This window comes from Paroedura picta, chromosome 7 (genome assembly GCF_049243985.1).
Source record: "Paroedura picta isolate Pp20150507F chromosome 7, Ppicta_v3.0, whole genome shotgun sequence".
Taxonomy (NCBI): domain Eukaryota; kingdom Metazoa; phylum Chordata; class Lepidosauria; order Squamata; family Gekkonidae; genus Paroedura; species Paroedura picta.
The window spans coordinates 28,235,050-28,245,213 of NC_135375.1; the positions used below are offsets into that span (position 1 = coordinate 28,235,050).

Here is a 10,164-nt window from a genome sequence, read left to right on the forward strand (position 1 = left end):
ATATAGCTGGGTGTCATCAGCATTATTGATGGCTGCCCAAATCTCCAAACCTGTAGGGGAAGGGGTTGCATATAGATGTTAAACAACTTCAGAGAAAGAATGGGTCCCTGTGGGACCCCACTTCCTAGGGCATGCCACTGGGAGGTTCTCTCTCGTAGGACCACCCTCTTTCCCTGACCTTGGTGAAGAGATTGCAGGCATTTAAGGGCAGCACCTTGAATCCCCACATTAGTTAGGCATTGGGCTAAAAGCCCATGATCAACAGTGTCAAGCACTGCTTGGTGAGCCGGCTTGGTGTAGTGGTTAGGAGTGCAGACTTCTAATCTGGTGAGCCGGGTTTGATTCTGTGCTTCCCCATATGCAGCCAGCTGGGTGACCTCGGGCTCACCACAACACTGTTCTGACCGAGCAGTAATATTAGAGCTCTCTCAGGCTCACCTACCTAGCAGGATGTCTATTGTGGGGAGAGGAAAGGGAAGGCGAATGTAAGCCATTTTGAGACTCGTTTGGGTACAGAAAAGTGGCATATAAGAACCAACTCTTCTGCTGCTGCTGGTGCTGCTGCTGTTAAATCTAGTAAAAGCGGCAGCACTGACCCACCTAGATCCAACTGTCTGCAGAAATCATCTGTGAGGGTGACCAGAGCTGGGTTTTTTCCTACATACTTTTCATTTATTCCAGTTTTCCAATGTACTAGTATGTGTGATGGAAATCTCATTAAAGAAACTAGACATAGATTTATGGTTTCCACTTGTGATTCACTTAACGCATTTACGTTAAAGTCATCATTTAGTGGAAATGATGAATGATGCTCAGGCCTCCGGCAGCATCATAAGCAACAAAAAACAGTTTGCATTACAAAATTCACCAAGGGAATTATTTACACGGGAGTAATGGACAAGAGATGCCTCAACACAGATAGCAATTATGTCAATATATTTATTGGATGAACCAACATGGCACTTCAGATATACAATACAGAGGAAGTTAAGTATGCTTTCCTAATGCTGAAATCAATACTCAGTATAGAATTTCAGAACAGACCAAAGGAAAGACATCTTTATATAACAAGTGATTAAAAAGTGGAATTTGCTGCCAGAGCACACAGCAATGGTCACAGGCACAGGCAGCTTTAAAATCAGATTAGACAGATTTGTGGAGGACAGTGACTACTAGCCATGGTGACTAAAGGGGGCCTCCATGTTTATAGCCCGCCACCTTCTGAATACCAGTGGCAAGAGGCACTATCAGGGCCTCTATGCTCTATTGTTCAACCTCCAGAGGAACTGGGTGGCCACTGTATGAGACAGGATGGATACTAAATTAGCAGGACAACTGTTCTGATTCAGTAGGGGGGTCCTTTGAATGTCCTCATCTTCTTGATTTAAGTATCCATCACTTTGGGCTGATGCCAAGGATCATTTGCGAAGTCTTCCTCACACTACAACTTTTACCAGATTTTTACCATCATTAAGTTTGTTCCCTGTTCCCTGTTTCTGCATGGCGAGGTGTTCCCAAATGAGAAAATAAAATGTCACATGTTTTAGAGAAATGCTGCCCCTCCATATAATACTGCACACTTTGCCACAGTTCCTGTTTGCACTACTCCACGTACCAGCAGTCAGCAGATAAGAGGACTGCACTCAACTCAAAGTTCGCAAAGAAGCCACACTGGAGCACCCCATAAGTATTCTCTTTGATATAAACCCTTTCCATTATTCCATGGGGGGGCCAGTCTCGTAGGCTTCTCAAAACCCCTACTGCTAAAACCCTACTGTAGCAGTCGACATAGCCCAGACTAGCCTGTGCTCATCGAAGCTTGAAAGCTAAGCAGGGCTGCCCCTGGTTTATACTAGGATGGAAGATCACCAAGGAAGATGTCCTCAACTATTACCTTATAGATAGAGAGAAGATGGGGGGCGGTTGCCAAGAAGAGCCAAATACAGTCAAGATGAGTAAGTAACTGGGTGATTACACCTGGGATTGGATTAAAGTGATTGGTAAAATACCTTAGCATACTTATTTATTTATAATTCAATTTATATCCCACCTTTCCTGACAATGTTGTCTCGAGATGGCTTACAGAATAAAACAATGTACCCCATAATATCCCCGTACAACATTAAAACCAGCATACTCCACAACAATCTTAACAGTAACATCTCCCAGTCAATCAAGATGGTTGTTTAAAGTCAACAATTCTCCCATATTTCACTCAGCTGTTCCAACCTCAGGACTGCTTCCACAGTACTGACTGATGTCACTCAAGGTCCCAAATCTTCCTTGCCCAGCGCAAGGCACTTAGCGTAGGGCAGGACCCCCAGTTCTCATATGAATACAAGAGTTAACAAACAACGATGAAAACGGAATGTGAGTCCAATGGCACCTCCAAGACCAACAAAGTTCAATTCTGGGCATAAAGAGAACAGAGAAACTCAGCATCTGTAGGTGCACACTTCTTAGATACAGATTTCTTCAAACATCACATACGGGGGGGGGGGGGGAGGGTTAGTGGCCTGGAAGGGCTATTTAGAGTCCAGGTAACTGAGCAAAAACTACAGCTAAGATAGGAAAGCATTTGGTAAGACCTGTGTATAGCAGCAAATTTTCATACAGATAATAAAAGAATAATCTTTGGACACATCATGCGATCAAACTTGCTAGAAAAATCATTAATGCTCAGCGTGGCCAGCAGCAAAGGGAAACGTGGTCACCAAGGGATCCACTGGCTCGACATGATCAAAGCCGATACAGGGATTGACCATGAACCAACTGAAAGAAGCGGTCATTGACAGAGACGTGTGGCGTAAACTTTCCTATAGAATCGCCAAGGGTTGGACATGACTGAACGGATAACATCATCATCATAATTAATAAAAGAATAATGATAGGAAAACTAACAAGAATTAACAAGAGATGTGAGTCCAGGAACCCCTTTAAGACCAACAAAGTTTAATTTTGGGTGTAAGCGAGAATGGACTTAGCATGTATATAGTGATTAATGTGTACTTTAAGACTAATAACATTCATCTTTTTAAAAATTATACATACAACACAAGCTTGTTATTCAGTGGTCTTTAACCTATCCACTGTTTCCCCTTTCCGATATATACACTACTTTCCTCAAACTCATCATGTACAACTTTATATAGAGAGATTTTCTTTACTGTGCCTTCTCATCAATATTAAGGACATGATGCTATCCCATTTTTGTAACACAACATGAAACCCATGCTGCTTTGAGTGTGCTTTTACAGACTGGAACCCACTGCTTTTGGCTCAAACTGCAAAAACACAAGTTGTTCTGTCATACCAAACGCTATTTGTTTGGAGATCTCATCATGTTTGCCTTAACAGTCTTAATCATGTTTTCATCCTAAAAATTAAAACACAAGGCCATTCTATCAGGATGCTTTTACTTTTCCATCTTTTTTTCTACCAGATCTAATGGTCCTCTCATCTGCCTGACAAAAATAAATTAACATGATGAAACTCCATGGGCTCCTGGGGGACTTCTCTACATGCAAATAATATATGCAGTAACTTCAGATTCTAATAACTGCAGGGACTCTCCACCAGCCCATTGTTCAGGGAATAGTAAGCCATGATTATATGGTGCTTTATCCATAATACTCTCACATATATTCTGTAACCTCTGCCAATAAAATTTGATCCCATATGAAAAGCAGGAAGCCCAGCTATTAAAGGAGACTGTGCTCATTCCAAGCAAGATTGATTTTTGTTCCCTGAATGTGTGCAACGATTGTCAGGACCACATGCAATAACAGCTCTGCAGCTTAGCGGGGAAGGAGGTGAAATGGCTTTTCCTGCATATTTCACCTGAAGAGGTTTCTGTTGCGAGAGGCAGAAGGAGAGATTTCTGCTCCTTCTCCCACCTTACTGCAGCTCGGAAACCCATGCGGCTATGGGTCTTGATATACAAGAGTGACATGTGAGTGGGTTTGGGGGTTTCCCCAGCCTAACTTGCATTTCACATCTGACCTGGACTCAACAGAAAAGGTTCCTGTTCGCAGCAGAGAATAGGACCTGCAGTAATGGGTTTAAATTACATGGAGAACGATATCGGCTGGATATCAGGGGGGGAAAGTTTACAGAGAATTTCAGCAATGAAATAGACTGCCTAGAAAGGTAGTGAGTTCCCCCTTTCTATCAGCAGCTGGACAGTTACTTATCCTGGAGGCTTTAGGCCAGGGGTAGTCAACCTGTGGTCCTCCAGATTAGCAATCCCCAACCTGTGGGCTGCGGACCACATGTGGTCCTTTGACTAATTAGAGGTGGGCCCCAAAGGACGCCTTCTCTCCCCCCCCCGGCCCTTTACTTCATCCCCCCAGCCCTTTACAACACACTTCATTGTTGTGGTGTGTCTGTATCTTATTTTGAAGGGATGTTTAAACATTACCATAGTGATCAGAGAGTGTTAGGGCAGTGGTTGAGAGTAGAGGAGTAAACCACCCCCCCCCCCACCGGGCCTCAGTAAAAGGCGTTGAGTGGTCCCCGGTGAGTGGTCCCCGGCGTTGAGTGGTCCCCAGTGATAAAAAGGTTGGGGACCACTGCTCCAGATGACCATGGACTACAATTCCCATGAACCCCTGCCAGCATTTGATGGCAGGGGCTCATGGGAATTGTAGTCCATGGACATCTGGAGGACCACAGGTTGACTACCCTTGCTTTAGGCTGATCCTGCATTGAACAGGAGATAGGACTAGATGGCCTGTATGGCCACTTCCAACTCTATGATTCTAACTTCAACAAAGAGAACCAGTGTGGTGTTGTGATTAAGAGCAGCAGCCTCTAATCTGGAGAACCAGGTTTGATTCCATACTCCTTCACATGCAGCCAGCTGGGTGACCTTGGGTTAGTTACAGTTTTCTCAGAACGGTTCCCACAAAGAAGTTCTGTTAGAGCTCTCCTACCTCATGGGTTGTCTGTTGTGAGGAGAGGGAAAGAAAGCCACTTTAGGACTCCTCTGGGTAGTGAAAAGCCAGTTCTTCTTTAAAGAGGATGGGAGCCAGCTGAGGAGCAGGACACAGTATCAGGAGGGGCTTCAGCCTTCCCTCCATTGTATCCTTTGCCACTTTTGACAGCCAAAAATAACGGGAGAGGGACGGTTTGTCCTGCTGCCATTTCCCACATGTCTGCCTGGCAGTGTGACAGAGAGACCCTCACACACACTGATTTTGTTTTTGTTTTGTTTTGTTTTGTTTTTTGATTCTGTGAAGTCAAAGGGATGGCAGGTTACAGTGGATGAGCGATAGGGTTGTGAGTGTCCTGCATAGTGCAGGGGGTTGGACTTAGGGCTGTGAACAGCCGAAGTGGCTGTTCCACCCGTAGCAACCAGCACCACATTGTGGAGGGGGGGAGGCGTGGGCAACGGCACGCCGGTTGCACAGCACCTATGCCCCCCCCCAACGGTGTGTCGCTGGCTGCTACAGGCAGGAACAGCTGCTTTGGTAGCTGAATTGCACAACCCTAGTTGGACTAGATGACCCGGGAGGTCCCTTCCAACTCTATGATTCTATGATTCTATGCTCACTCTCCAACTATTTTGAAAATGAGCCCAGGTCAGGCATGACATGTGAGCTAGGTTGGGGACTTGCATTTCACATGACATACAATGAGATCCCATGAGTTCATGTGAGTTCCATGACTCCAGAATTCAGCTTTCCCCAGAGTCAGCAGTGGCTGCAAAAGAGAAAAGAAAAACAGAGAAATCTGCCATCCTACCACAGAGATCCCCAGTCCTTGGGCCAGAGCATTGCTCAATCCAACCCAATAGCTAGACCAGTGGTTTATGTTCGTATAAGGCAGCTTCATGTATTTATAGGACTTGGGTTCTTCAGGAGGAAAGCTGATCAGAGTTTCTAATCAGAGTTTCCACCTTCATCTCAGGAGGCTCCATTTCCTATTGGCAGATCCTGGAAGCATATTCAAAATATCAACTAAACAGAATAAAATTGTAGGTGCTGTTGATTTCTCATCCCTGCTGGTTCAACTCAAAATGCCAGTTTTGTTTCTCTTTTGTTTGTTTATATCTGCATACCACCCTCCCTCAGGTGTATGGATTCCTGGGAGGGAGGTAAGGGGCCCCGTAGACGTTGCTGATTTCGGTCAGCCTCAACCATATGCGTGGGGGAAGAGCTCCTTTTTGCAGGCCCTGCAGAACTGCTTTAGTTCTGTCAAGGCCCTGAGCTCCTCTGGGAGCTCATACCACCAGGTGGGGTGGGGGGGCAGAACTGAAAAGGCTCTGGCCCTGGTTGAGGCCAAGTGGGCTTCTTTTGAACCAGGGATCCTTAGCTGGTTGGTGGTAGTAGAGTGTGGGCCTCTTTGAGAGGCAGAAAGGCAGTTCCTGAGGTACACTGGGTCCTGAACTGCACATGGCCTTAAAGAACTTTTAGCCTGATGCGGAATTTGACTGGTAGCCATTGCAGCTGATGGGGGGACCTCCAAGAAGCAAAATGGAAAACCAGCAGCAAAAATGGATAGAACAGAAAAAGCAAAAAGAGACACATGTGTTCATCCTTAAATATTTTGAATTCTATACAAGTATTTGCATTCATAGGAATACTTCTACAAGTCAAGTCTTGTCCCCCAAAGTGGCAAGATATTATGCATTCTACATGTATTTGCTCAGGGTTTTGAATAATCAAATGCAGTTTGGGCAGCTGCAACTTCTATCTATTTTCAAATTAACATCTTAGCAAAACATGGGTATGCTCAAATGCGCACTAATCCTTATCGTAACGATCACTGACTCGCAGAGGTAAAAACATTCCTCATATAATGATTTTTATTAAAGAAGTAGAATTCTGGAAGCCCTTCCCTAACTGAAAATTGCTACATGGCCCATATGTTATTAAATCTTATCCCTTTAAAAAAAAGATCTTGCTGTTTAATATCCCATGTAACATACATTGGATGGAGATATGCTTGTAATGTTTGTTCCATAAATATATGTATTAGATACTAAATAGGGAAACCTACTACACCAGTTTGGTGTACTACACCAGTTTGGTGTAGTGCTGTACTACACCAGTTTGGTGTAGTGGTTAGGAGTGCGGACTTCTAATCTGGCTGCTGGGTTCGATTCTGTACTCTTGAACACAAGTACTGTAGACCTGCACTGGTGTACACACACCAGTCTTTGGGAATCTTTGGGAATCCTATGTGTTGACCAATGTCATGAGGACTCTGAAGCAGACATTCAACTGAATTTTACCATCGCCCAAACTCACCCATCAACTTTTCTCCTTGAGACCAGAGAGCCTGTAGGCAGAAGCAGTGGCAGCCTTACTCTCCATGTCATTTTCTCAACCTTGAAACCGCCCCATGGAGAAGCTGCTGGTTACACATCAAAACTTAATGTGCAGCACACAGACCAAATAAGCTAATCCATGGGGGGCAAGTTAAGCAGGAGGAAACTGAGCCAAAGGTTAAGGAAGTTGCCACTTCCAGACACTTTGGTCAGGAGGAGCAAGGCCACTGGGAAACTGAGAGGCACAAAACTCTAGCTGAACAGCTGCTTCAGTATCCTTGCGTTGTTGGTCAACAAATGCAAGGATTTTGTAGCATGTAAAGAGATACCTGGTCAGTCCCTGAGCACAATCAGGGTATTTTATTGCTACAGAAAAATTTGCCTTGCAGATTGTGTCTTTCAGGAGTGCTTAAGCCAATGGCTATAGTAAATAAAAGGAAATTAAGAGAGCAATTAAATAGAGTATCAACATGATCATTAAAGTAATGTACTCACTATTAAATATCTTTCTTCTATTAACAACATTAATTCTCATAAGCTTGTAGTTAAATGATGCATAATATTTATAGAGAATGTTAAAAGCAACTGAAGTGTTAAGGCAAGGAAGCAATCGTTTGAAGCAAAATTTAAAAGTTAGAGAATGTAAGTGTTTCGAAACAGTGAGATGGGTTGTTGGAATTTTTATAGACTTACTACAAACAATTGGGTTCCTAACATTTAAACCAACAAACTGGTGAAGCATTCACAGGCTACTTGTATGGAATATGCCACACACTCCAATATACAAGTGGCCACAATATTTGAACAATGAAACAGCTGCCAGGCATATAATGAGATTTGATTCTTGTGTTTATCCAGCCTAATTTTTCCAGATTGTTAAGTTTTCTCAGGGGGGAGTGATTTCTGCTACTTTCCCTTTCCCACGCCCTACTTTGGTGCTCAGTCCCCTGTGCTGTTCCAACAGTTCCACTCATCCCACCCTCCCAAAAAAGATTGGCACACGGCAAGAAGAGGAGCTGGTGGAAATTGCCATTCCCAGCAATGGAAACATAAGTGTCCTTAAGTCCTTAGCCAGCTGGATGCATACAAACCAATATCATTACTTTGGGAGACATTTCACTCATGGAAGAAGAAGAGCTGTTTTTTATACCCTGCATTTCACTGCCTGAGGGAGTCTTGAAGCAGCTTACAATCATCTCTACCTCCTCTCCCCACAACAGACACCCTGTGAGGTAGGGGAGGCTGAGAGAGCTCTGACAGGACTGCTCCGTGAGAACAGTACTATCAGGACTGTGACTAGCCCAAGGTCACCCAGCCAGCTGCATGTGGAGGAGCAGGGAATCAAACCCAGCCGCTCTTAACTGTTACACCATGGGGGGTGGGGCTCCTCACAAAAATGCCATTTGGAATTGATACTTCATGCAAAGACCTACAGATGGCACCAGTGAGTTACGTAACCATGACAGCCCACAAAAGATGGGCAACAATGATCAACATTTGGGCAATCATATATTTAGCCCCTTAATGATGGTATTTATTTATTTGATTTTTATGGGCACAGCTGTCAGCATAGCTGCTTCGCTTCCAAGAACTGACAATACCGTGCTGCCTTCTTGCCCCATTTAACAGGCAGTTCAGTCTGGAGAGTGGGCGCTCTTGTGGCAATTGTCCTTTCCCCTGCACAGACCATGCTGCAATTGGAAGGTAGGGATGCAAGCCGATTTTAAAAAGAAATAAAAGTGCAAAACCGCACATATGCAATTTGTGTTGGGTCCCTTAATTCCAGCATTATTCTGCTTTGCAGCCTGCAACTTAACTCAATGGCTGGTATCCATTAAAGAAAACCAAATCCTTCAAATAGCAAAGCAGAGGGAAGATAAAGCATGAACTTGACTGCCTTTCAGCAACAACCTCCATTGCTGTAAGAAAATGATGTCTACCCATCCTCTGCCTGCTTGGCCATGTGAAGCGGAGTTGTGTGTGACCAGGCACCCACAGAGGAAATGTTGAGCACATAAATGCCAATCAGGGACAACACTGTCCTGCAGGCAACTCTTCTGGTTGGATGGCATGGTGTTTCTGTCAGATGCATCTCTTCTGACTCATGCTCCCCTCCCCCCCCTTTCCCACTGCACACTGCCCTGCCCCAGTCAAAGGATCCATGAATGAGGCATTAGAAGATCGTGAATTTTCCCCAAATGCTGCCAAATGTCAGAAGTAAATTAATTTGGATTCATTATTTTTCTGAGGTTACCAAACAAGGCACATTTGGGGAAATTTTCATGAGTTATGTTCTGAATCTGTAGTGGGAGGCACTACAGAGCCAGGTTGGTGTAGTGGATAGGAGTGTGGACTTCTAATCTGGCCTTCCGGGTTCGATTCTGCACTCCCCCACATGCAGCCAGCTGGGTGACCTTGGGCTCACCAGGGCACTGATAAAGCTGTTCTGACCGAGCTGTAATATCAGGGCTCTCTCAGCCTCACCCACCCCACAGGGTGTCTGTTGTGGGGAGAGGAAAGGGAAGGCGACTGTAAGCTGCTTTGAGACTCCTTCGAGTAGAGAAAAGCAGTATAAGAACCATCTCTTCTTCTTCTTCCTCTTCCTCTTCTTCTGTATGCATGAAGGAACCTATATCAGTATTTGCAGCTAAATAACAGAGGGGATAGGTGATGAGGAAGAACTGGGCAAGATTGTTGCTCACTGGTGTGTGTGTGTGTGTACATTTCCCCCTACGAAATAGCTGCTTTGATATAACTGCAGTTCCTTCTTCCGACCAACTATCCTGGTGGCGCAGGGAACACCTCAGCTTTCAGGACTGCTGGTCTAAGATGTATATATTTACACTATGACATATGTGGTGCTAGTAACAATTAATTTTGGGCATTTCCAC

The 10,164-nt window shown here is 44.5% G+C and overlaps 1 protein-coding gene across 11 annotated transcripts in view; it reads right to left on the bottom strand.

The window, feature by feature from the left end:
* Nucleotides 1-10,164, bottom strand: part of PDE4D (phosphodiesterase 4D) — a 709,981-nt gene that overhangs the window by 455,440 nt on the left and 244,377 nt on the right. The gene's annotated exons all lie outside the window — the stretch shown is intronic.